The following is a 27,655-nucleotide window of genomic DNA, read 5'->3' as shown; positions in this document are numbered from 1 at the left end:
TTAGAACATGAAACAACATCAGAGATACACGCCCAGCATGTGTTTTGAAAGTCGGAGCTGGTGCTGCAGAGAGCAGCATCTCCGTATTTCTAGATTCTGGTTATCCTAACCTGTTCCTGTTGGTCTGTAAGTGTTGACAATGGTGGCTACTTTGTGTAGTTACTACCTCTGTGTTGTTTCTATTTGTATAATAATTTCCCAATAGAATTACTAAATAATTCTACTTAATAATTTTTATATACAATTTCTAATTTAGCATTTCACTCTACCAATAGCTATTTATACAAAATTGCTTATTAAATGTTCTCTGTTAAAATAACTGGAGTGGTTCAGATTTCTTTACTGGAGTCTACCTGATAAAAAGAGAGCTAGATTAATTTTTTTTATTAATTAAAAACAAAAAAACAAATGAAACCTTAGATTTTATTACTGTGATTATTTTCCTTTACACCTAACAAAGGCAAGTTTCAAGCAGAAAGTAGCAGTTTATTAGCAGTTGGGATGAGAAAGAAAAACAAATAATCTCAAAATGTGAAAAATGCACAGAAAAAGCAAGTCTTGGCATTCTGTTCTTGAGGTATTTATGGAAATTAAAACGCTGTTCATTCACAAAAAAGCAATAAAGCCCAAATGTTTACATAGTTCCCCCAAACACTAATAAGCGCTGATTGCCTCCTGCCTTCTTGTGCACGTGCCCATACCACTGCCACATTGCTTTACCGTCTGGACAAAAGCTTTGGCATTTCTCATACCCTTCACACTTTGCTTCATGTCACTTCCTTTATGTGGAGCCTCTTACATTTGTCCCTCAGAATAACTCCTCCACACCCGATAAGGCCAGTTTGGAGACGTGCCCCACACCCTCCAGTCAGTACTGCCAGCTTCCTTTGCTAGGCTCCCTGAAGGCCTTACTAACATTTTAAAAATAAATCAGTGTACATACACACATACACACGTGTGTGTTTATATTTTATTCTAATAACATATTTGGTTATTGGTTTTCATTATAATTTAATTCTGCCAGGTTAGAAATCATGTTTTATCTATTCCTGTGACACTGTCTGACATGTAACTGGTATTCAAAAAATGTGTTTTATATGAGAAAATAACTGAATATTAATTTACTTTATGATCATTGGCTAAATATATTGACAAACTATGTATATTAAAAGCCCCACAAAGCAAATGCACCTAAAGATTTCACACTTGGTTAATAGCTCAGGATTCCATTAAATTGTTTTCTATTTATACAAAGATGCCATCACCATTTCATAGCTAGAATTTGGGTCTAGTAATATGTTTAGGGGTAAAAAGATTGACTGAAAAATTAAGCAAGAGGGGCAGTGGTTTGTGTGGGTAAGCCGACTGAAATGCACTTTAAATTACTAATTGTATATGTACTAGATATTTGTTATCATTTTCAGAACTATTTCTCACTTCAAGTGATTTTTCTGTTCAGTTCTTCCAAGCCTCAAGCACCACAATAGTATTGATTTGTTGTAGGCTCAGTCTGTGAACAACAGAGATGTTTCCTGAAATACATTCAAAAGTAAATATAATAAAAGCGCAGTGGCTCACGCCTGTAATCCCAACACTTTGGGATGCTGAGGTGGGCAGATCACCTGAAATCAGGAGTTCGAGACCAGCCTGACCAACACGGAGAAACCCCATCTCTACTAAAAATACAAAATTAGCTGGGCATGGTGGCGCATGCCTGTAATCCCAGTTACTTTGGAGGCTGAGGCAGGAAAATCGCTTGAACCTGGGAAGTGGCGGTTACAGTGAGCTGAGATTGCGCCATTGCACCCCAGCCTGGGCAACAAGAACGAAACTCTCTCAATAATAATAATATTATTATTATTAATTAAATAATTAATTAAAAATAAATAAATAAACAAATACATAAATGGGTCAATGGAAATACTTATTTTAGAATCCCCCTAAATGCAAGAGAAAGTAGATCTTTATACTTTCCAAGATCATGAAGTTTAACAATTAGGTGTGCCTGGATATGCTTGTGGACATATGTCTCAGCACAGACGTGAACTTGCAGAAAATGAAGCACAACAGATGAAATAACTGCTGTGAGAGATGGAGAAAAAGAGAGAGGTGACGAATGTACCAAAAAGGAAGGTGTCTAAAAATATGATTTGATCACTTGAGTGTGGTGATGCCTGAGTCTACCTAGCTCAATTCTAAGACTTTGCTGGTAAGTGATTTTATAAATTTTGGGGGGATTAAACTAGATTGAACTCTCTCTGACTTTGACAGTAAGGGTCTTGATCATACTTCCTTTTAATTATTTCTGTTAGCACGGTTCTTTGAGAACTTATGAAATAGTTTATATGACTTCACATCCTACAATAGAGTAGTTAATTGTGAAAATCCATCACTCAGGCTTCACTTCAGATATATTAGGTAGTACTTATTTACATGACCAACAAATTCTCATAAAATCTAGAACCAAAGGAATCTTAACATCTTTCTCTTGAACAAGTGTAATAATTTCATACATTATATCTTGGAGAGGCAGATTACTAACTTAAATTTCATGTATCCAGTGAGTTTGAGCTTCCAGCTTCACAGTGAAGACCACAACAATGATGAAGAGAACATATAAACTTCTTGCCTATGTTGATTTAAAATATGCCTTTGTTTTGTTCTGGTTTTGCTGACTTATTCATTTTTAATTGACAGGTAAAAACTATATATATTTATAATGTACAACATGATGTTTTGAAATATGTATACATTGTTATTTAGATACACACCAAGAATGGCTAAATCAAGCTAATTAACACATGCATTACTTTACATACTTCTTTTTGTGGTTATAACACTTAAAATCTACTTTCTTAGCAATTTTCATGAAAGAGTACACTGTTATTAACTATAGTCACCATGTTGTACAATAGATCTCTTGAACATAACCAACATTCATGTAATGTCTAATCTTAACACAATACTGAGCAAGCATACTCTTTCTTACATTCGACAGCTCATCGTATGTTTTGAGTACAGCTATATTTTCTTCTGTGTCTTCTTAATTCTAAGTTGAACAGTTCATACTCCTCAACTATTCCTTTTGAAATAAAATGCAGAGTATCTGCCATTTTCCTTACTTCTCCTGGGTGCTCTCTGTTTTCATTATATCATTTTTCTCCTAAAATGTATTGAATGTGCTTCTTCTAAATTGAAAGCAATTTGCAAAATGTTTTCTACCCAGATTAGCATATAATGAACACATTACTAATCATGACTAGGATACAACATAGTTATTGGTGCAAAGTCTGTGTTATATTTCAAGTATAATTGAACAATATCGAACTGCAGTTAACTAAAACCCACAGATCATTTACACACAAATTATACCAAACACGGAGCTTTACTAATTCACATGAAGATGTGGCAAACTAAGCAATTCACTTATTTTCTTCTATTTGCTTTTGTGCATATTTGGTTATTAAGAAGTATAGATCAATTAATAAACTATTTAGAACTATAATTTTGAAGGTCCTTAGCAGATTATTTTACAAAGACAATTTAATGTAAGTTGGCTGAAATAATTAGTTAGCATGAACATGAAATGATCAGACAGCTAGAGGACTGCCTTTTCATTCTTAACTGAATTGTGTGGTTGTGTTTAATAAACTAAATTAATTAAATAGGTCAATACTATTGTAGACTCCAAGCTTAATATGTATTCTGAGAGCTCAATTTTCATTACCACATATTTTATGTTATGTGGTTTATTATAAAATTTTAAAATGCTTAGTTTATCAATTGTGTAAAATAAGCAAAGGCATGAATTATTACAAGAAATGTCTCAACTTATGAAAAGGGCAACTAGTAAAATATTTAGAAACACATGAAGAGAAAATACATAATACATACAACTGTAGGATTACATATTTTCTCAAACAAATTTATAACATGAAAATATTTCTATTATTAAATAGTCTTCAAAATTATAATTTTTAACTAATAGAGTAGGATTTCCTATGCCTTAGTAATCAATCAATTGTAAGTTTCTGGTCTTTTTTTGAATTATTATTTCTAGCTGAACCCAAGGGAGTTGCAGAACAGGACTTGTAGCTGCTCCGAGAACCTTTTAGTATGATGATTCCAAAATGTCTGGATAACAGATCTTTTTGTCTAGTGCCTTATTCTAAGTTAGGAAAATATTTGGATTCCTTGTTAGCCAGTAGAACCTGAAAGTGATAAATACCGACTGACTTCATGCCTGTGTGCACTGTACTCCGTTGTACTCTGTAATATTAATGTATACCACATCCCTGGAGATGGATGAAGCATAGCTGGGCCAGCTGAGGTGTTCTCTGGTGCAACACCCAGATCTCTTTCTGTGCTGTGTTTTGTCAGCATGACTTATGCCAGCTTGGACCTGGATGGTAGCAGTGGAGCATCCAGATAGCATCAAATGTTCTTAATATCTCAGACCTAGTATCCACAAGAGTGTATCTCATAGTCATGCTTGTTTGAGACCAGGAAATTGACACTTTCTTTGTGGCATGTTTCTGATTATGCGGCCATGTATCCTGATGATGTTGATTTCCTTCAAAATCTTTTGGCATTTAAACTGTGTTTGATTTATTGCCCGAAGATCTTCATTTATTACTTTTATCAATATGATCTCATCATGGAAATTTTTCCATTTAGTAGTCATGTATTTGTACATTAAAAGGTGCAGTGTGCAAGAGAAGGGAGAAGGGAGATTTTTGTTTCTCATAAAAGTCTCAATTAATAACCCTATCATGCAGATATGACAAGTTATGAAATAATTTATTTTCTTGTCATTGTTTTAGATTTTACTTTCTATTTAGTTTTTGTGTTTGAAAAAGGATAGGAATTTCTGCTGTTATCTGCCAGACGATAGGAGAAATTTTTTAAAGTGTGTTGTAAAAGGATCCAAAATACCTCATACTTGATGAACCGAGACCCTTTTCATCCCAGAATATTCTGTGCTATTTGAAGTGCACTCTTATAAGTTCTAGTCTAGTAAATAAGTTACACCCTTTCTAAATAACTATATATCCTTTTCATAATTCTAAATAAATATTTCCCAAGAAAAACTAAATCCTTACATCAAGTGGGCAACCTTTGGAGTTAAGAGGTGTGGCTTTCTAAACATGTCATCCTGCTGAGACTCTGACTGATGTAGAATATGTTTTTGGATACCTAGGCTTGCCTTTTATCATCATAAGCAAAGGATCAGATGAATAGAATACTTGGGAATACATTGTTATACTACTCAAACCTCTGACATTTCTGCTGTTTTTTGGCTTCTAATATGTGTTTAGGTCTGAAACCAGCCTCATCACTTTTTATCTTATTTCCTTCTTTTTTTTACATATTACATCTTTTTTTAACATATTGATTCTAACAGATTTATATTTTATTTATGCTCAAAATTCATATTTTCACTAGATAGTTTTTATATGTGATCACTTAATTCTATGTTGTATTGACAATCCCTTCTATTTTTATAATTTGTCATTTTTTCACAACAATAATTTAAAAATTAGAAACTGCCTTTTTATTATATATTTGATTATTGAGTTTGTTCAACTTTCTTCTTCAGGAAAACTAATATTTTGAACTTTGCATCTGTTCTCTTTCCTACATCTCTATCATCTTTTTATCACTTTCACTTCTTATTTTTCTCCATTTTTGACTTTTAATGACATTTCTATGTTTTAATTTTTCTAGGGTAAATAATAATTATGCTATTCATTTGTAGCTTTCTTTTTCTTCCTTATTTCATCTATCTTCATTTTTATTTCCATCTCTTTTTACCAACACTTTCCCCAATTCAATTGTCTTCCATCTCTTCTATTGTCTCCCTTATGTGAATCCAAGCCTTAATACTATCTGACTACACAAAGTAAATGCTTTCCAAATTTTTCTTGTAGCCAGTCCTTTCAAGAGATTATTCTCCTCCAACTTGAATCATTATTTTCTCCTTTTCTAATAAATAATCTTGTAAGAGTTCTCACTTTTATTTATTTTCAATATACTAATACTTCAACCAGAAATACCAGTTCTAGTCATATTTTTATCTATAAACAAGGAGGGATTCCTTGTTTCTCCTCTGTGTATATTTTGATGTCAGAAGGTACTCCTTAAGTGATTACCCTGGAAGACTTGTAGACATGTATAACTCATCACCCAATTTCAAAATAGCAGCAATCATTCAACATTGTGTGGCTGGATGATTAAGGAATGCGTCGTTTCCACTTTCTGGTCATCTTAAACACTCTGAATTTATCCTATTAAAGAGAATCAGAAGGAGATTGAATATGAATAATAAGCAAGAATACCCAGGGAAGAGCTTCCCACAATTTTCCCCACATGTATTCTCTGTACTACTCAATCCGCATGTCCTGTGTAAACTTCCAAGACCTGTCCATTTCTGCCCCAGATCTGTATAGTATTTCTGGGAACCACTATCTAAAAGTGATGGGGAAAAATGTTATGGTTGTGTAAAAAGGTGGAAGAACAAACAGTGGCTCATAGATGGTGGTTCTCAGCAGTTAACTGGCACATTTCTTGGTGGTGTAGACCAGGACTTTCTTCCCTTCACAGATATGTTTGATCGGGTTTGCATAGTCCTTTAAGCTAATTTTTTGTTTTTGTTTTTGCTTGTGTTTACATTTTGAGTTACTTTAGACAAGCCATGTACTCACTTGCTATGTAAGCTCAACTTTCTCTATGAATGAGAATAAAGTCTGATTTGTATGTTTCTGTTGTCTGCGGCTTCTGGCGGGTATTCGAATTTACAATCTCAGGAAATACCTCAAATTTACAGGAGAGGCCCAGCAAACTTAATTATGGTGTATCTGGAGGGTCAGCATGGTGCATTTATTTGAGTACATTTTGGCCTTGTTAGTGAAAGTTTCTCCCAGATTTTAGTGATAGTGTAGTTGTTTAGTGTTAGTGTTCAATATAATGATAAAATTTTGTCTTCCGTTGAGCTATCCTTAGATATCTTAGGTGGAAAATAAAATAGTTAAATCATAAACTGGAAAACAATTCAATTTCTAGAAATTTCCTCCAAGGTAAATTTAATCAATTCTCCTCACTTTATAGATTTATTTTAAGAGTTTCAAATTGCTTTCCTGAGGTTGTATTGGTATTTATGGTAGGCCTCAATCTAGGGACAATATTCTTTCCACACTCTGCACACATCGAATATTTCATATTGAGCTTATTATTTTGCCAACTTTTAAGGTACTTTTTATATTTATTAGTTTCCCCCCAAGGGCATCCATGAAAGTCATTATGTGAAAATTCATGTAATTCTAATAAAATAAAAAGCAGTTTAGACAATTTTTAAAAATTTTATTTCTAAGGCACTGTTGCTAATCAGTTATTCTATTTTTTTAAAAGTAAAATTTCCTATATTAGTTTTCCACTAATATTTCAGGTTGCTCAATAGTAGGTGATTTCTTAAATTTTCCAGTTAAAATATCCAAATATTTTTTGTCAACCTATGTAGGTAAACTTGAGAGGTGCTAATATTTCTTATGATATTTAAGTTATTAATTTGGTTATATATTTGATATATAAAATTATAATTAACAAAATTTTTAAAAGAAAATTATGACTGATGAAAATACAAATAAACATGTGTCAAAGAAGTAGTAAAATGTTACAACCAGTTCAAAGATCATCCCAGAAGCTAGGATATTTATGGTCAAAGTTAGGATAAGATAGCCATATTAGATAAAAACTGGTTGATACCCAAAAATGTCATAATTCTCTGGTTTATTTGTTACACTGCATGGAAATTATTTTGCAATTCTGCCATACAAATGTCTACAAGTTCACAAGTAACTTCACTATTTCTAGAGCCCTTAATTAATATTAAATAGTGAGTTTAAATACATTCCTTAGACAATTTTTTGTGGCTTTTCAATTCATATAACATTGAAGAATGTACTACTTTTCTTGTCTTATTTACAAATTTTGGATAATGTTCTCTGACGTATCGATTTCAAATTATAGTTTTCCACTAATATTTCATAAAGCCGTTTTTCTCATATGAACAATTTTATTTAAATCAATGTCTTTATGATGATTGGGACAGGTTGTGGGGTATAAAACACATTTCTTTAAATCATATCATCTTTATTTCTCATTTGTTTTCAATGCAAAGCATTTTGAATCTATTATTGTTGCTGTTGTTCTTTAGCAGAAAGATCCTCTTCTTATTTGTCATCTCCAAAACGTAACTATTTACTTTATTACCTTAAGTAATCTACAAAAAGTTTCTTTGCAGCAGCAACATTTGAATTTGTGAAGTCAGAGTCAGGAATAATTCAATTTATTTGCTCTTCACAATTTTTCTAGTGACTGTCTCGTGTTTTCTTTATAAGCATTCAAAATTAGCATCGATCAAACACATTTTATGCTACTGTGTATTTATGCTACTTTATTAACAACAATAATGTAATTGAGAGATTGTCTCCATAAAATAAAAATACAGAAATTAAAAGCCTTTCTCAAGATTTATGAGAGTTAATTTTGGGGCCAAATAATAATTCTCATTAATTTTGGCATTAACAAAATTTTTTCAACTAATCTTTTTGACAGAGCAATTTAGAAGTAATGCCTGTTACTCCCCCTGTTCCCCAGAAATAACAGGGACATTTTTGATGCTCTCAAGATTAATTGTTAAGTTCATTTATGAGCTTTACTAATTTGTGAATTATACTTTATCCTCAAAGCCAGTGTCATTTGTTTAACCCTTTGTTTACTGTTTAATCACTCCTTTTAGAATAGATAGTAGCAAACCCTCTATTTACAAGATCACAAAGTTTTTGTCTTACATCTTTGAGGGTTATGTCTTATGTTCAACATTGTAACAGCAATAAAAATTTCAGTGATATATGTTCACATAACATACCTATTTATTATGATCAATGTTTTCAAAAGAGATCCTGGAATTAAACAGAAGATACCCTAGTGTCACTCAGATATCTGGTAAATTTGTCATAATTTTAAAGAAGATGTGGATGTTTTATATCATATGAAAATATCCATTGATTATTAATTATGGTGCTAATAAGTACTACATCTCCTAAATCTACACACACCCTAAGATAATGAAAATTTTACATAAATAGCATTTTGAATGACCATAATGTATAAGAAGATTTGGAGAGTATCTCTGGACTGTCTATTATACCATCCTTTCTTCTTTTTACTTCTTATCACTCATTACTCCCTTTCAGTTACTGGATTGTGAAATATGATAGATCAAAATTTTAAATACATACAGCAATTGGTATATCCAATAAATAAGACAGCTAGATACTAATACTCAGTTTACACCAGGGGGTCAGAATCTGCAGTAAGGGGCTCCTAATATTCCTTTGTAATTTACTTACAATTAGACTTATGCTTTATTTCTGCTATTTGCTAAAGCTTACAAATTATAAACTTTTAATAAAGTCAGAAAAGGAACTGGACTTCTCTGTAGCTCATTAAATCCATTCCATTTTACATATAGGCAGGATTTAAGTACACTCTATTGTCAGTAGCATCCACACTAGTTTTAGGTGACAACTGAAAGCCTAACAACCCATGGTTTATCTCATACAAATTTCCTGTTCTGTCCCAGATTTATATATCTTAGCAAATGAGCATAGCTGTATCTCCAAGGCTATTTTACAAAGCCCTACTATTACTCTGATTTTGTTGTTTCATCAGTTTCCAGACAACCAGTAATATGGCAAACACATTCCCATGCTAATATGGCCTCAAGGACATACCTGAATTTATAGTCAAGTAATCACACTATAAAACAAACTTTCTTTTCTCCTAAAACGTGTTGCCTTTTTTTTTTTTTTTTTTTTAGACGGAGAACGTGTTGCCTTTCTTATACCAGGCTTAATAATCAAATTACTATTGCATTAATCATGGATAGTCTCTAAGATGTGAAAAATTAGATTTAAAAAAAAATTTCTTACTCTCATCCATTAAAACCTAGACATCAAACAAATGTTCAGATTCTGTAGTGTAAACTGCACATTAATATGTCTTCATTTAAGACTTTGATAACTACCTATAATATAACTGATTCCCAAAGTGAGGGCACAAATCCTTTGAGAATTCAGAGGTCTAAATTATTTGTGTTCTCCTACACCATGCCTTCATCTCTGTCTTTGCAACTATGCCTCTCTCTCTGCCTAGAGTTTGAGAATGAAACAATGTCATTCTTTTCAAATTTGTTCTTGGTCATGAAAGGCTCAATATACGGTAAATTTCTGAGATTGAGTGATTTTTTTTTTTTTAATTCTTCACATTTTCTTGCAGGAATATGTGCATGTCTAAGATATTGCAATACTCTGGCATGGACTAATAAGAAAAGGAAGCTATAAGGATAAATGTGCTTGGAGAAAGAAAAAGAATATGAGATAATCTAAAATTTGTATAGAAATGTGAATACAACACTGTGATTAATTTAATATGCAAAAACAATTGAGGAAATTTTTTGAATATAAAAATAGGAAAAACAGAAAATCTTGGACATGGGCAAAAGAGATTTCTGGGTTTTCTTTCAGTGGCATGCCAGTTGTTGCCTAAGAGACTCTGGGGATCATCCGATGCTATTGGGGTGTGTACCTTTTAATGTCCTTGACTAAGCTATTAATAGAAGTTAACTTGCAGAAAACTGAGAGTTACGCACATTCTTCATGGTCAGAGCAATGAAATCGTTCTAGTTCAATGCTGATGGAAATACATTTCAACTGGTAGAGCAGCAGTCCCCAATGCTTTTGGCACCAGTCACCAGTTTTGTAGAAGGCAATGTTTCCAGAGACAGGGGACAGGGGTGATGGTTTCAGGATAATTCAAGCATGTTACATTTATTGTGGACTTTATTTCTATTATTATTACACTGTAATATATAATGAAATAATGATACAACTCACCATAATGAGAATTAGTGTGAACCCTGAGCTTGTTTTCCTATAACCAGAAGGTCCCATCGGAGACAGAGACAAATCATGAGGCATTAGATTTTCATAAGCTGTGTGCAACCTAGCTCCCTCCCATGTGCAGTTCACAACAGGGTTTGTGCTCCTATGAGAATCTGATGCCACTGCTGATCTGACTGGAGGAAGAGCTCAGGTGGTAATATGAGTGATGGGGAGCGGCTGTAAATTCAGATGAAGCTTCGCTCACTCACCCACACTTTTCACCTCCTGTTGTGCAGTCCACGGCCCAGGGGTTAGGGACCCCTGTGGTAGAGGATATAAATCTCTGTGATTCAAATCTTTATTTTACTAATTTTAGACTCTTTCTGGTTCCCTCAGTAATCAGAGCTCAAAGTTGACATATGCATATTTTATATTTGTATGAGAACAATGGTGTTAACATTTTATAAACTCAACTTTTACTAAATAATTACAACAATTATGTCTGTCGAGAATAAAATAAAAATTAAGAAAAATTATGTTTAGTCCCTAATATGAAAAGTTACTATTTGCCAGATCTTGTTACTATAGACAGTCTAAATCATACTTATAAATCAATTACATTTAAGAAATTGTGGCTTGAATGAATCAAGTATGTTATATTTTAACACAAGTGATTGTCTATATTGGAAGCAGATTTCATTTTTCTTTATTTTGCCTTGGAGTATCCTTTCATTCAGTTTCATTTTATCCTACGTTGTGCTCTCACAGTCTTCATTGCTTTGGTAGATGTGTGTCTGCTTTTGTTGAGAGGACTTGTCGAAGAAGGATGAACAGTGAGTGTCAGTGTCAGAAGACACCAGGAACGTAGTGCAGTGTGGATTGATCTAAACTCAAGTTGGCCTAGCAGATTCTAATATAAACTGCACATTGTACTGTTTTAATAGTTTTCATTAAGGCTGAGTAAACACAATTTTAAATAATGATAATAATAAAAGTAGTTATCTTTTCTGTAAATTGGAAGGGGACTATAGAAAGGGGTGAAATGCTGACAGATGGTCAGCAGTAACTCTTGGACAAAGTAAATACGGGTGACTGAGGCCGCATGAGACAATCCTCGGACGAATGGTCAGAACACTGTTGATGCCTATGCAGATATAACAGAGAGGCAGGAAATTTCAAAGGGTAGCCTCAGGTTTTCTTGAGTCAAGCATATTTAGACTTTATTTTTGTAACCTCTTTTGTTTCCATTAACTGCTCAGGGATAAAGAACAATCCTTGAGATTATAACAAAGACCTGAGATGTCTCCCGTTATATGTGCGCAGACCCACAGTGGGAGGAACTTCCTAGACCTGTGATTTAAATCAAATAGTTTTTATTAAAAACTTTCTCCAATAACTAATAACTTTCCCTAAAGTTCTTTTTCTTATCCATTATCAAAGTTCCTAACTGCAGCAGCAGCTTAAGTTAAAACTAATATAAAAATTGCTTTGCTGATTGTTTTCCCTCCTCTTTCTCTCTTATATTTGAGCAGCATGAACAAATTTTACAATTTTCAAAATATGTATTGATGGATCCTGGCAGCATTCACCTGAGGGATAAGAATAAGAACGTTTATGGAATAAAATAATTTAAGAAATTCAAGGCTGTGTGTAAATTTATGAAGCTATGTAATATTTTGCTTCATGAATCTACTTCTTTAAATATTGTCTGTGAAAATATAAAATAAGAGCAAGCTTTTATACCTATAGTGTTTTCCTTAAATAAACTATCATTTTGGAAGCATGTTTATTTTTAAATGTAGATGTCCTAAGGAAGGATTTATCTTAGTTCCAAAAATTAAACATATTAAATTGCATATAATGGGTAAGACATTGTGAACTAAATTCTGAGGTGAGCTGCCTCATGTTTTATGTGGAATACCTTTCACAGTAGTTTTCATGTTAATACCTGGCAAAATGTTTTTGTAATTTGAAAGCAATAAACATTATTTACAATTTATGATCAAGTTATTCATCTATGCACTCAGTGTATTTTTAGTGAGCTCTAGTTTGGTCCAAGCATTTTTGTTCTGCCTATGGGACAGGGCAAAGACAAAAATGAAATTAGAAAAACATGTAGTCTAGGCTGGGCAAGGTGGCCCACACATGTATTCCCAGCACTTTGGCAGGCCAAGGCAGGTGGATTGCTTGAGCCCAGGAGTCGAGACCAGCTGGGGCAATAAGGTGAAACCCCACCTACCTCTGCAAAAAACACAAAAAATTAGCCAGGTGTGGTGGCATGTGCCTGTAGTCCCAGCTACTCGGGAGGCTGAGAGATGGAAGGATCCCTTGAGCCCAGGAGGTCAAGGCTGCAGTGAGCGGAGATGGAGCCACTGTACTTCAACCTGATTGACAGAGAGAGACTGTCTCAAAAAAAAAAAAAAAGAAAAGAAAAAGAAAAAGGAAAATAGGTACTCCTGACAATTCATGTAGAGACAGACATATATGCCCCAACTATTTTTCTAATTCTACTGTGGTTTGTACATTAGAAGAATGAAAAACAGTGTACTATGAGGCCACAAAGAAGGAAGAAATTAATACTAACAAGGATAACTTGTAAAGACTTCAGGATGTAAGGGGAAATGATCTGAACGATAAAGATAGGTATAAGTTTATTGAACAGAGATGTAGGGAGGGAGGGTGAGAAGGCACTAGCCAGGAAGAGGGTACACCACAGGGACAGAGGCATAATCATACACAAGGAGTAGAGACACTAGTAAGAAGTTCAGGATGACTGGAGGGTTTCGTAAGTATATTGTACATATGAAATGTACGTGTGGGATAGGTGGCTGAATGGTTAGATTGCTGAGAACGTTGCATGCCAAAATAAGGAATACTGATAAAATTAGTCCACAGTGGGTAGGCACTAAAATTGTTGGTCCATTTTGAAGTAATGTAACAGAGCCTCACGTTTGCATAAATAAGAGGTTTATGAATATGGTATTATTGTCACAAAAATGAAGGACTAGTCCAATAACTCAAAAACAGTAAATGACAAAGCTGGTAGTAGAACCTAAATCTTGCCAGTACATCAGTTCAAGTCTAGCCCAGTTACACATAAATTGGAAAAGTTTTCTTAAATATCAGGCGTATTATTTTGGCTTGTATTTTTATCTTCCAAAGAAGGCTAAAAAAATATTCTCTGGAATAAATGTCAAAAAATCATTTTTATATGTATTGTTCCAGAGATATTCAATGAAGTATTAATTTCAAGTTTTTGCACATAATACTATAATAGAAATATTGAATAATACTGACAAGTATGTTATGACAAATAATAAAATCCATTTTAACTATTTTTAACAGATTCTCAATTATATAAAAAGAAAGGTCATGGAACTCAGTATCCAAACTAAATTACTGACATTTTCTTTAAACGAACAGTGTGTATTTGGAACAGGTTTTCTGTAAACATTGTACTCTAGGTCATTATCTTTCTATACAAGAAGGTAACTCCTGTCACAAATATTATACATTTTATGCATAAAAATATCTAAATATATGTTTTAGTTTTACATTTTATGTGAGAGTCGAAAACGTACTAAAGAAAGGCATCTTTTAAAATTTCTTAAGCATTTACATTTTTCTACAAGTCTACATTACACTTGAGTTAAAAAGAAGAATGAAAACCCCTCAAGTCAGAGTTTATGACTTTTTATGTCACACTGAAAAGTCAAGTGAACTACAGATTTGAACCATGGAGATTTGTGCCCTACTATGAAACGGTCAGTATTATGAAAACTGCCATTATACTTTATGATGCTATTTGACCTCTACATAGGTACTTTCATTATCTGACAATAATATTCAATTTGCAAAACTAGCCCCAGTCATTTAAAGCGCTCAGCATGCAGGAAAGCATTAGGCATTTTGTATTGGTTTTTATAGAGGGCCTTGTAGTGACCAGACCGGTACCTTCCATTTGTCTCTTTTAACAGTTGGGTTGCTGATCTCACAAATCATATTTCGGTTGGAAATGAAAGGTGCACCGCTGCCAGCATTTTGTTAGAAATAATGACACACTTTACTACCTGTAAGTGCTGACTGAGTGCTTCTGCCTTTTCTTCCCAAGGTGACTGTAACACAGATTGATGAAAGATTCTGCAGGACGACAAAGGTTAAAGAGGCGGACCCGGAGCTAGAAGCCAGCGCTGACACTGATGGAGTGGACCGCGATGAGAATGCCCACATTATGGTCCTATCCTCTGATAACCGAGGTAATATGAAAACCGACTACAGAAGAAAGGAACAAATTAAATCCATTAATCAAGCATATCTCTGCTAAACAGTTGTTCGAAACTGATGAACAAATGAAAAATTTACTGTTTGTTTTCATGCTTGCAAGGATTGGGGAAGAAAATTAATTATAAGGTACCGGCCACACTATTAGTTAAGTTTTTCTTGAGGAAACTATTGCCTTGTCAAAGGACGAATGAACCTCATTAGGGAGATTAGTTTCAGCTGGTAGTTTTGCATTAGTACAAACTAATAATACACACTTCAAAAGATACCCTGAGTGAAATTATGAAAATTGAAATCCATTTGTTACTTCTTAATTTACTGTTAGGAAATGACCACTCTATTACTTATCATGAAAGCAGAAGGAAATCAAACATTGCTCACCTTTCACCTAAGTGCCTGAAAGAAAACTGTTCCGGTGTGGGCTTTGTGAGTGCTGCGATGATGAACTTACGCATCCAGGAGTTATAACTCGGCCACGGCATTTTACTCTTACGTTGAAGCATGTCACGCGGAACTCCATGCCAAACGCAACTTTTGATAAGCTCCTTTGAAATCCTTTTCTTTTCAAAATGTTTTAAATGACCTGGACAAATAGCAAACTGACATCTGATATTCTGAAATTCCCCTTAAATCTATACAGTGCAAGAACAGAAAAGAGAAAACGCTACTTTGCTATCAATCCTGTATGGCCAGTGCACTGACGCTCCTTAGCTGGCCACAGTGAGTGCAGTCCGGTTTCAATGTTCATTTAATCCCTGGCCTTTCTGTCAAGGCTCGAAGAACAGGGGCAGTCACTGCTCTGGATGAGGGGGAAGGCTTGGCTACAGACACGAGTCTTCCAAACCTGGAGGGAGACCAGGCTCATTCCAAAGAGTGTGTAAATCAGCTGCGAAATAATAATGACTTTTTTGGGTTCTACTCACCCGGCCTGGATTCAGACTGCTGACCCAGAAAAGAAAGGCTTCACACATCCCATCACCAGTCCTTTGAGCCATTGAAGACATCCCCATCCAATTCTGACTTCCTTTCCTTTACAGCAGTCTTGCTCTTTTTTATGGGCATGTAAACCAAATTGATGTTTACTTACTGCTTTTGTTTGGTTCCTTGACCTAACTTCTCTCATTTAACAGAAGGTTTCCCGGCATAGTGTTTGAATGAATCAGGCCAAATGACATTAAAGTTCACTTCCTCAATGCTTAAGCTCTGTTACTGAGAAAAGATGGGGGTAGAGTTTTAAAGTATTCTTCTTAATGTAAAACGAAACGTTTTTCTCTAGACATGTTGTCTCTTTATATTTTTAAAAGCCAGCATTATTTTTTTTTTTCAGGAAAATTAGGTCAGTGTATAACAGTGATTCCACCGTTTACCCTGTTGTCCTGGAGTGGGTAGGAGATTTCAGGACTAGCTAAGGGTTTTTTTTTTTCCAAAATAAGTGTCCACGTTGAACGAAAATTACAGGTTGTATGGGACTGAGAAGTTAGACAATATAAGGGCTCTTCTAGTGAAAAAAGTCCAAATTTGCAAATATTAAACAGATGTCTTCGTTTGAGTTTTCCAAAAGCAAATTCCAGGAGGAGAATATGAGCACGATTTGCTCATATGAGAAGTGATTCCAGAAGCACAACAAAATCATGAAGTGGTGACATGGAGAAGGAAGACAGCCAACAGAAGGGTCACACACAATAGGGAGTACCACTCTGAGCAACTGGGGCTCACTCTTGCTGTGGGGCCCTCTGAAAGGCATTTTAGACCACACCTCGGGATGCCAAGTCAAGAGACAAACGCTGGAGTGTATACCACTGAGGCTTGTTCCTGGGGGGTCACAATTTCCCAGCATCTCCAGCCTTCTCTGTCTTTGCATATGTTCATGGGTGGTGTATATTCAAGCAGCAAGAGAAAACCCTAAGGAAGGGAAACGCTTAGGTGGAAGCCATAGACATTTCCAAGAACCATCCAGCAAAGCCCCAGTCGAGCTCCAGTGTAAGTTTAGGGTGGAGAAGGATACTAGAAAGGTGTGACAGCTTCTCCACGAGATGTCAGATTGAATATTTAATTAAATAAATCACAACAAATCACAAATTTTAAAAGATGGCAAATATGGTCATTTCATACTCACCAACATGAAGGTCAGTATGACAAAGGAGAAGTCAGGAGAGGTGTGATAACAGGCCCCACTGACTGCTGCCAAGAATCTTATTGTTGCAATAGTAAAATAAAAATAATAATAATACCATATGAACACACTGCTACAGTCTTTCTCAGTGTCTCAAAAGAGATCTGTGTGAGAGCTCCTCAAACGTGGGCTTAAAAAACTTCTTGGTAAATTTCCCATGGCTGCTATTACTGAGTTTCTCTAATATCCCATGTATGTGTCACCTTGAAATTAAGTTGAACATCATTTTTCAAAGCATTTCTGAACAACAAGAATAACAAAAATAAAAATTGGAAAAATTACGCAAAATATTTATTTTAGTATATGCATATATTTATGATAATTGATAAGCCATAATTTTTTACAGCCTGATTTATTATCCCAAGCAGTACTGACATTTTCAACTAAAAAAGTCCTTTGGTCGGAAACAGGGGGCTGTCCTGTGCATTTAAGATGTTTACAAATATTAAACAGATGTCTTAGTTTGAATTTTTCAAAAGGAAACTCCAGGAGGAGAATATGGGCATAATTTGCTTATATGAGAAGTGATTCCGGAAGCACAACAAAGCCATGAAGTGGTGACATGGAGAAGGAAGACAGCCAATAGAAGGGTCATACACAATAGGGAATACTATTTTGAGCAAAGCATCTCTGGCCTCTATGCACTAGATACACGTACCAGTACTGCTGGATACACATCTTCCCCAGTTTAAAAAAATAGAAGAAAGTTTCTAAACATTGACAAATGTAAAAAACAACAACAACAAAAATATCTCCTGTTAGAACCACGATTTAGAAGATAGAAAAAGTTGCAAACTAGAGATCTGGCAAACAAAAACAATTCTGAGATCTTTTTACGTTCAGTTTATCTGCTTATACACCTTATATCTCCCTCTATGCTACTTATGGATTTAGAAAAATTCTCTAGTTCAGTCTTTTTTAATATTGAAATAAGAATATTATTGTGTAAATGAGAAAATGTTCTTAATGAATAAACCATAAAATATTTGTAAGGATATCAAGAAATGAAGATACTTTAAGAAGCTACCTATCATCCCACATTAATCGACATTCCAGAAAACAAAGAATATCTCCTATATTTAAACAATTTTAAAAAAGAAGCCAGCTATCCTACTGATTATTTAACATTTTAAGTAAAAATGGTAGGCTTAGGGTAATGTTTAATATCTCTGTGGTACAATATAAGATTGTTACGATATGTGGCATGTATATAAAAAGTATTTAATATAACATATTGACTAATAAAAATAGTCTTCTTATCTTCTGCAAAACCATAAGTGTATGGAAAAAAATTACATTAAGCTTAACTAACATTTAAAAAAACAACTACAGTGGAAGGATCACCTGAGCCCAGGAGGCAGAGCTTGCAGTGAGCCAAGACCATACCACTGCACTCCAGCCTGGGCGACAAAGTGAGACCCTGTCCCCTCTAAAAAACAAAAGAGAACAAAAAATGTAACTACCATATTCTATAAAACTTTCCCAAGCTCTTAAAAGTAAGCACGTTTACACTTTTTGCCCTCAAGAATAAACAATCAAGTAAAGGAAGAAATACAGATTTGTGGATTGTAGCAACATAATTAAACTTTACAGTGCCAAATAATGCTATTTCTCGCTAACAGTATTCTGCCATAAGGGATCCTTGGAGATGTTAAGAGGTGACAGGAAAAAGTTAAATAATTTAAGGCAATGGAAAGCATATTCTCTTCTCAGAGACATACACATTGTTATATAAAAGGCTCTGGAAGGTTTGTCAGAAGAAATGTATATTAAAGTTTTCCTAACCCAACATTTTACAAGTAATTTGAGCAGAGAACAGTTCTCTCACAGCAAGATCAAGATTTGTTGGGTCATCAGATCAGAAATAAATGTATTAAAGAATTTAATTTCCACTGAAAGATGAGAATACGCATAAAGAGAGAAATTCAAAATTTAAGTGGACATTATAAAATGGGGAACATTTTTCCACAGAGGAATGTGGATGGAAACCACCAAAGGTATAAGAAATACCAAGATTAGAAAATGCTGGTCAGGCTGGGCACTGTGGTTCATTCCTGTAATCCCAACACTTGGAGGTCAAGGAGGGAAGATCGCTTGGGGCCAGAAGTTCAGGATCATCCTGGAAAACGTACCAAGACTTCACCTCTACCAGAAATTTACAAATTAGCTGGTCACAGTAGCATGTACCTGTAGACCTAGCTACTTAGGATACTGAGGTGGAGGAATCACTTGAGCCCAGCAGTTCAAGGAGACAGTGAGCTTTGATCAGGCCACTTGATTCTAGCCTGGGCAACAGGGTAAGACCTTGTCTTTAAAAAAAATAAAAAGTAAAAAATAAAATGCTAGTTATATTACGAAACAGCCTGACTGAGGTCTAAATGCCTGCAGAATGCAGTTTCAGCAAAAGTAACGTCCCAGCAATGCAAAGCAAGTGCTCGTCTATGCCACAACTTGCTTGAATTTTAAAGAAGGATGTTGATAAAATGTATATTTATTAAGGAGATAATTGACGTAGTGTGCTCAGTACAAGTTTTGGCATATTACAAGCATTCAATAAACCCTATATCTTATTATAATTAAAATATTAATACATATTGTCTAAACATCACTACTTTTTTTTCCTGGATAATAGGGCTATAAATACCTGGAAATCCTCACAAAGGTATTACAAATCTCAGGTGATCTGCTCTATGTGAAAGTGCTGGTAAGTGGAAAGTGCTACCTAAGTGCAAAATCTTATATTTTATTAAAGTGCTCCTAAAGTGAAAAATACTATGTTTTATTAGAGTAGTTTGTATTTCTGTCTAGAGCTGCTCCATGGGTCAAACTGTTTTCCTCTTCTACCCTGTATTGTCGGGCATGGAAATTAGATTTTCAGCTGTAGGTTTTACTGAAACGTCATTTATTGGAAGGGTGTCAAGGTAACTCAGATTTGAAGGAAATCTTGAAGGAACCAGGGCTCTTCTGGGAGCCTCACTGAGTATAAACCAGGGCTTTCCCTGGCAAAGACTCTTACCATCTTTTTCCATCTCATCTCTGCTTGTTAAAGTGGGTCACCTTCATTCATTCGGATTTTTCCTTAGAGGCATGGAAACTAGTGTCTCTGAGACTACGTTGTCCTAACTCCAGGACCTGAGAGAGGGGATTTCCCTGTGAACTGAGCTTGTAAAACTCTAGGTGAAAGAATTTGACTGTGTCTTTATCACTTTTCTATTCTTGTACTGATTCATCCATTCAATAATATTGTATAAAATTATTGGTCACTAACAATTTCCAGGTCACTTTTTCAGCCTAGCTAGATAGAAGTGAGCAAGGATAAGTCTCTTTCTTTGTCTATTTTAAATTATAATGTGTGAAGTAGAGAACCAGAAAGGAGAAAAGTTAAGTGGAAGTACAGTGAGGAACTTAATACAAAATACCGTGACGTGAAGAGACGGAGCTGAAAGCAGGATGCTTTTAGACAGCCGGAAGAACAGAAGCACGATGATGGGCAACGCCAGGCCAGTCAGGATTTTCTGAAAAAGGATGAATCCGAAATATAAAGTTGTAGTGAAGAAGCAGCAGTTCCCTCAAAGGAAAGGGGGTGGCTATTTCCCAATTGGTATTCCCTAAGGACATGATATTGAGATTTATGGTGTGTCTCTGTGTCCCCACTCAATCTTATGTCACATTTTAATCCTTATGTATCAGGGGAGGGAACTGGTGAGGGTGACTGGATCGTATTGGTGGATTTCCCCCTTGCTGTTCTTGTGATAGTGAGCGAGTTCTCACAAGATTTGATGGCTTAAAACTGTGTGGCACTTCCCCCTTCTTTCTCTCTCTCCTGCTCTGCCATGGGAAGATGTGCTTGTTTCCCCTACACCTTCTGCCATGACTGTAAGTTTCCTGAGGCCTCTCGGTCATGCTCCCTGTTAAGCCTGCAGAACTGTGACTCAGTTAAGCTTCTTTTCTTCATAAATTAGCCAGTTTCAGGTAGTTCTTCATAGCAGCATGAGAATGGAATAATACATTGAGTAAACACAACATAGATGTCTATTACATCCTCTCCTTCTTTTTTTTTTTTTTTCTTTTTTTTAACTACCTTAGTTGTAAAATTACATGAAAGTAGGTTGGGCATGGTGGCTTATGCCTGTAGTCCCAGCATTTAGGGAGGCCAAGGCAGGTGGATCACTTCAGGTCAGGAGTTCAAGACTAGCCTGGTCAACATGGTGAAACCTCATCTCTACTAAACAATACAAAAATTAGCTGGGCATGGTGGCACACACATGTAGTCCCAGCTACTAAGGAGACTGAAGCAGGAGAATCACCTGAACCCAGGAGGTGGAGGTTGCAGTGAGCTGAGATTACGCTATTGCACTCCAGCCTGGGTGACAGAGTGTAACTCTGTCTCAAAAAATAAAATAATAAAATAAAATAAAATGATATGAATTCAAGTTTTGGACAATAAGTGATTTAAAAAATCACTTTATAGATGGCCTCTTAGCCAACATAACTAGAGATTGCATCTACAGACAATGTTGCTTAAACATTTGGTAATTTAGTAGTTTATAGAACAATTCCAACACTTCAAATGTTTTATTCAGGAAGTAATAAAATTGTTAGACAATAATCCTGAAAAGTCACTGGAAGTTGTGGAAAAAAGTACATTCTCTAAAAATGTATGACAAAATAATATATCATGTATTTGTTGGAATATAATGCATAACTAAAAATGTGCAACTAAGCCTTGTGACAATGATGGAAAGAGTAAAATATTAATATAATGACCAACCCATATTCAAATTTAGCCAATAATATTACTAGTTACTTTGTACAACACTTTTGAGGTTAGCAGTAAACTAACTTTATATTTAACGTTTAGGTCTGTAAATGTTTTATCTTTCTACTCCAAAAGTTTGAAGATGGCAGAAAAAGTACAAAGAGAAATAATCATTTCCTCCTCTGTGCTGCCTCTGATCTTTGTGCAATCTTATTAAATTACTTTTTATATAATTTTTTGTTTTAATATATTTCATACACATTATTTCAATGTGTTTGTATTTGTTTACAGTTCTGTCTCTCCTACTGGCCTGGATGTTCAATAGAACTGGTACTATTTATATTCCGTTTTTTATCTCTAATGTTGAGTTTAGTCATGCTTGACACATCATCACTGGTTAATTAATATTTATTAAATAAATAAATGAGCCCATAACACTGAAGGGCTTTGGAAAAGTTATATTTTTCTCTTTACCAGTTGGGGACGACTGGAATAAAATTGAATGATGTGAACAGGAATGAGGTAATTGATTTACATTATTCAAAATCTATTGCAGAAAAGCGATAACCAAAAAGCAAATGGAGTTCCTTTTCCAATCTTAAGTAGGAAATCAAGGGAGCAAGGGATGTCCTCAATTCCTTCTGTTATATAGGAGTCTTTGAAAAGGGTTTTTTCCCTTTTTTGACTTCAGCTAAAATGTTTTGCCTTAGACAGACTAGATGGTGCAAACTGGTGATTACTTATTTCAGTTTTGAGCGTAATGTTGAACGAGCCATACAATTGTTTCCTTTCATCAGGGATGCAATGTGGCAAGTACAGGGGTAGCCATGCAAACTCAGTCCAACCTTTCTAACCATCTAATTGGATTCTATTGGGTGCTGTCTTTGTAGACCATTTCCCATAAGGAAAGGAATCTTTTCTGTGACCTCCAATGCAATCAAAACGATTGGCTTAATTTTATCTTTTTCTAGAAGAACAGATCCAAAGAAAAATTACAAAAGACGTGTAATAGAAGTTTTACTCCTTTCTGCTGGAAGGGTTTGCAATGTGACTACTTTAAAACTTACTATTTTGCAAAAGCTAATTTTCTTCAAGAGGCCGTTAGCACTCAAATCAGCAGCACAATAAACTTACCAGAATCAGACTATGTTGAATGATGAAAAAAATTGTTGCAATTTTATAAAGCAGAATGACTTGCTTTGTGATATTATGTATTTATTTTGCTATAAAATACATGTTAGAATTGAGATGAAATGGATGTTTCTGGTTTAAGGTCAATGCATACTACATAATTCGGTGAACCTCAAAGCAGCCACTTCATTTCATTTCTTAGAAAAGGCAGCGTCATAAGAGGTAACCACGCAGACACCTAAACCTGACAACTTCATTCAAACCTCAGATCTGTCACTTATTAACTATGCAAAATTATGTAACTTATCTTTGCCTTACTACTTTTCTTGGTAAAATTAGATTAATGTGTGTGTTTATATATAAATATACATATACGATGATACAGGCCATTATATGTGTGTGTGTGTGTGTGTGTGTGTGTGTGTGTCTGTGTACATGCACCAATATGTCAACCCCAATTACGTTTTCAGGAACTGGTAAATATACACCAAAGTGGCCCAGAGAACGATCGGACCCATTGGACTTTGGCGAGTATAGGGCATTCACTGACTCAATTGGCCCATTTGTCTTCCATTCTCCATATAGCTCCATTCTTTTATTATTATTATTATACTTTGAGTTCTGGGATACGTGTGCAGAACATGCAGGTTTGTTACATAGGTATACACGTGCCATGGTGGTTTGCTACACCCATCAACCTGTCATCTACATTAGACATTTTTCCTAATGCTATTCCTCCCCTAGCCTCCCAACCCCTGACAGGCCCCTGTATGTGATGTTCCGCTCCTTGTGTCCATGTGTTCTCATTGTTCAACTCCCACTTATGAGTGAGAACATGCAGTGTTTGGTTTTCTGTTCCTGTGTTTGTTTGCTGACCCTAGAAGAATACCATTCAGAACATAGGTATGGGCAAAGACTTCATGACTAAAACACCAAAGGCAATGGAAACAAAAGCCAAAATTTACAAATGGGATCTAATTAAACTAAAGAGCTTCTACACAGCAAAAGAAACTATCATCAGAGTGAACAGGCAACCTACAGAATGGGAGAAAATTTTTGCAATCTGTCCATCTGACAAAGGGCTAATGTCCAGAATCTACAAAGAACTTAAAAAAATTTACAAGAGAAAACAAACAACACCATCAAAAATGGGCGAAGGACATGAACAGACACTTCTCAAAAGAAGACATTTATGCAGCCAATAAGCACATGAAAAAAAGCTCATCATCACTAATCATTAGAGAAATGCAAATGAAAACCACAATGAGATACCATCTCATGCCAGTTAGAATGGCGATCATATAGCTCCATTGTAAGAGGGGGGCCATAATAACTCTTCTGATGTTCAGGTATCCATGTCAACTCACCTTCTCTGTGCAATAATTCTTTGAATATATAAGCATGCTGATTTTCTCAATGAACAGTCACCTTAGAAAACTTTCACCATGGCTTCGACAGTTACCAATCTCCTTGTTCATGAGCTTATAGTTGCTTACCCTTGCCTCAAATAACTGCTTATTAAGGTGTAACAAAAATGTGCTTCATTCTTTGTTTCCCCTCAACTCCAGAATCGTAGCTACCTCTTCTTGCTTTTCATTCTATTTCCTTTCTTGACTTCAGGCTTGTATGTATTTGGAGTATCTACCCCAATCCTTCCCCCATATTTTGCTCCCAAACATTATTTTAGCTTCCCAGTTCTGGCTTTCTCACTGACACGATGACGCTCCTTTGTTCACACTTTCAGTTCCAACCAGATTCCCATCAAGAACATCCCACAACTCCACAGCTGAAATTTCCACTCTTTTTACACTTTCAAACTCTCTCATCTTCCCTTCCCATGGTGAACTTATTCCTCTGAAGTCTCAATAAACATTTACTTCTTAATTTACCAAACTAATTTTGTAGTTGTGTTTACATTTGATTTTATAAAAGACATAGTCACCCATATAATTGTTTTCTCACTATCATCTTCTAAATTGCTTGTTTAAGATTATCTTCACCACCTACTTTTTTGTTGTTGTTCTGGCTGCCAAAACAAAAACTGACTCAAAATTTGAAACACTGTAACACATTAGCCCATCCCTTAGAAATACATGACATTTCATTCTAACTACTCATTCTGCTTAAATATTTTAAGCCCTAGGATACTCCACTGGGGACTGTCTCATACCTTTATGGTTTTCTGACACTTTGTAGATAACATAATATTCACATAACAAACAGGTTTAGCATTCCGATATCTTCCTTTTGAATTAAACTCTTTATCATTATGAAATTCCTCTCTTTAGATCTAGTTATAAGTTATGACTGAGTTCTATTTTGGTAAGACTGGAAACTTCTGGCTTACTGCTGTTCCTAAGGTGTTGCTTCTTTCTGGGGCTTTTAAATAGGGATCTTTGTCACCTCATCACTGCAAGATTACAGGATGTGTTGAATTCTGCCTGTTAGAAGTTTGTAGCTCACTTTTTAATATTTAACCGCACACAGCTTCAAGTTTTGACAAATGCCTTGAGGTAAATGATATGTTTGTAAAGACTCCAACATGTCACCTTCGCCCCGTATGAAAAGCAAAATGTCTCATGGTTTCCTGTCCCTCATTAGCATATGTTATTTATTTATTTTTTTATAAGCACAATTCCTGACTTCTCAAGCTTTGACTAGCTCTAGTCACTTGTAAACGATAAGTGTTCACATGTAAAAAATAGCTGTATATCCCCAGTGTCACTTCACCACTTCCTTTACTGTCATCTTATACAGCCTCTTCTGTTCTGTTTCCTTACCCTAGATGGATGGGCCTCCGTTTCTAAGTACTGTGAGCTGTGGGCCACTTAACTTATTCAGAATTCAGAAAACAAGCCATATGTTCAAGGCCCCCAAGTCTCCAATCTTGTTACTTTAGCAACCTTTGCCACCACTAAAGTTTCTGTGATTTAGCTTTTGGCCCAGCAGGAGCTCATGGCCTGGTGTGTGCCCACATCTGCAGCCACACCCAGGACCAGTAAATGCATACAGGGAAAAATAACAGCTTTCAATTGTCATATTCCTTCTGAACAGTTCTCTGGCAGTTGTCAGAGAAAGCATTGTCCTGACATTACCAACTACACCTAACTCAAAAGCAAGATTTTTATTTTGTTTTAATCTTCAATTTCTCCCTCTTGGCCACTAGTTTGCTCCCCTGTAAGTTGAAAGTTCTATCCGATCCTACTTAATACAACCTTCAACACTTATGAAAAAAATAGTCTCTTTATGACAAGGCTCACCTTGAGTTTGTTTGTCCTAAACATGGAACCAGTCGTTCCACTGAAAATCCTGATTCCTGTTAGTGAAGAATAGCATTAGAGAATTAGAGGCTGAAATCTTGGCGTTAAGGTTGTATTTCAGGTTGTTTCTTGTGACAGCTAAGCAAATGCAACCTGAAATGAGTTACAAAAGGTTATCCCTGAAAAAAAAAATGATGAATTCATGTTGACATTTCTAACATGATACAAATATTGCTGCAATCATAGCATATTAACTTATTACCCATTTTTAATAAAATATGATATACTGTTTTATGATATCATAATATACTTTACCATATTGTTAACTTCCACTTCTATTTTTCTTTTAACTCTTATAAGAAGTGTCCAGTCATGGGTTATAAAGTAAGAAAGTCCAGTAAGTAAAAATTTTCAAATTCGTTTTAACACCAATTTTCCAGAAAACATAAAAACTTTATAGCTTTTCTCTGAAAACTGAAAAATTCAGTAGCCTAGGAGACTGATATGGCTTGGCTGTGTCCCCATCAGAATCTCATCTTGACTTTGCATGTGTTGTGGGAGGGACCCAGTAGGAGGAAATTGAGTCATGGGAGCAGGTCTTTACTGTGCTGTTCTCATAATAGTGAACAAGTCTCAAGAGATCTGGTGCTTCTGTAAAGCGGAGTTGCCCTGCAGAAGTTCTCTTTTTGCCTGCAGTCATCCATGTAGATGTGACTTGCTCTTAGGACAAAAACCTAATTCATGCAGGGCTGAAAATCTAGATGAAAGGTTGATAGGTGCCACAAACCACCATGGCATATGTATACCTATGTAACAAATCTGCATGTCCTGCCCATGTATCCTGGAACTTAAAAATAAAATATAATAAAACAAAACAAAACAAAATAAATAAAATAAAATAAAAGATGTGACTTGTTCCTCCTTGCTTTCTACCATGATTGTGAGGCCTCCCCAGCCATGTGGAACTGTAAGTCCATTAAACCTCTTTTTTTTCACAGCCTTGGGTATGTCTTTATCAACTGTGTGAAAACAGACTAATACAGAGACATGTGTTTCAGATAAAGGCACAAGCAATTAGTTAGGAGCAAAGAAAAGTATAACACAGATT

At 35.2% G+C, this 27,655-nt stretch overlaps 1 long non-coding RNA gene across 3 annotated transcripts; it reads right to left on the bottom strand.

Annotated features, from left to right (window-relative positions):
* Positions 1 to 3,966: 3,966 nt before the first annotated feature.
* On the bottom strand, positions 3,967 to 27,076 carry LOC105485534 (uncharacterized). 3 transcript variants are annotated; one of them, XR_011620431.1, is made up of 5 exons: positions 26,863 to 27,076; positions 15,606 to 26,603; positions 15,014 to 15,215; positions 8,927 to 8,960; positions 3,967 to 6,287 (listed from the first exon to the last, which is right to left on the bottom strand). It is a non-coding gene; the product is annotated as an uncharacterized lncRNA (long non-coding RNA). The 3 variants fall into 3 exon arrangements; XR_011620430.1 differs by lacking the exon at positions 8,927 to 8,960 and having other exon boundaries at positions 15,606 to 20,912; positions 26,548 to 26,603; XR_011620429.1 differs by lacking the exon at positions 8,927 to 8,960.
* Positions 27,077 to 27,655: the final 579 nt, after the last annotated feature.

Source organism: Macaca nemestrina, chromosome 2, assembly GCF_043159975.1.
Source record: "Macaca nemestrina isolate mMacNem1 chromosome 2, mMacNem.hap1, whole genome shotgun sequence".
In the NCBI taxonomy this organism is placed as follows: domain Eukaryota; kingdom Metazoa; phylum Chordata; class Mammalia; order Primates; family Cercopithecidae; genus Macaca; species Macaca nemestrina.
This window is presented reverse-complemented; position numbering and strand designations above follow the sequence as displayed.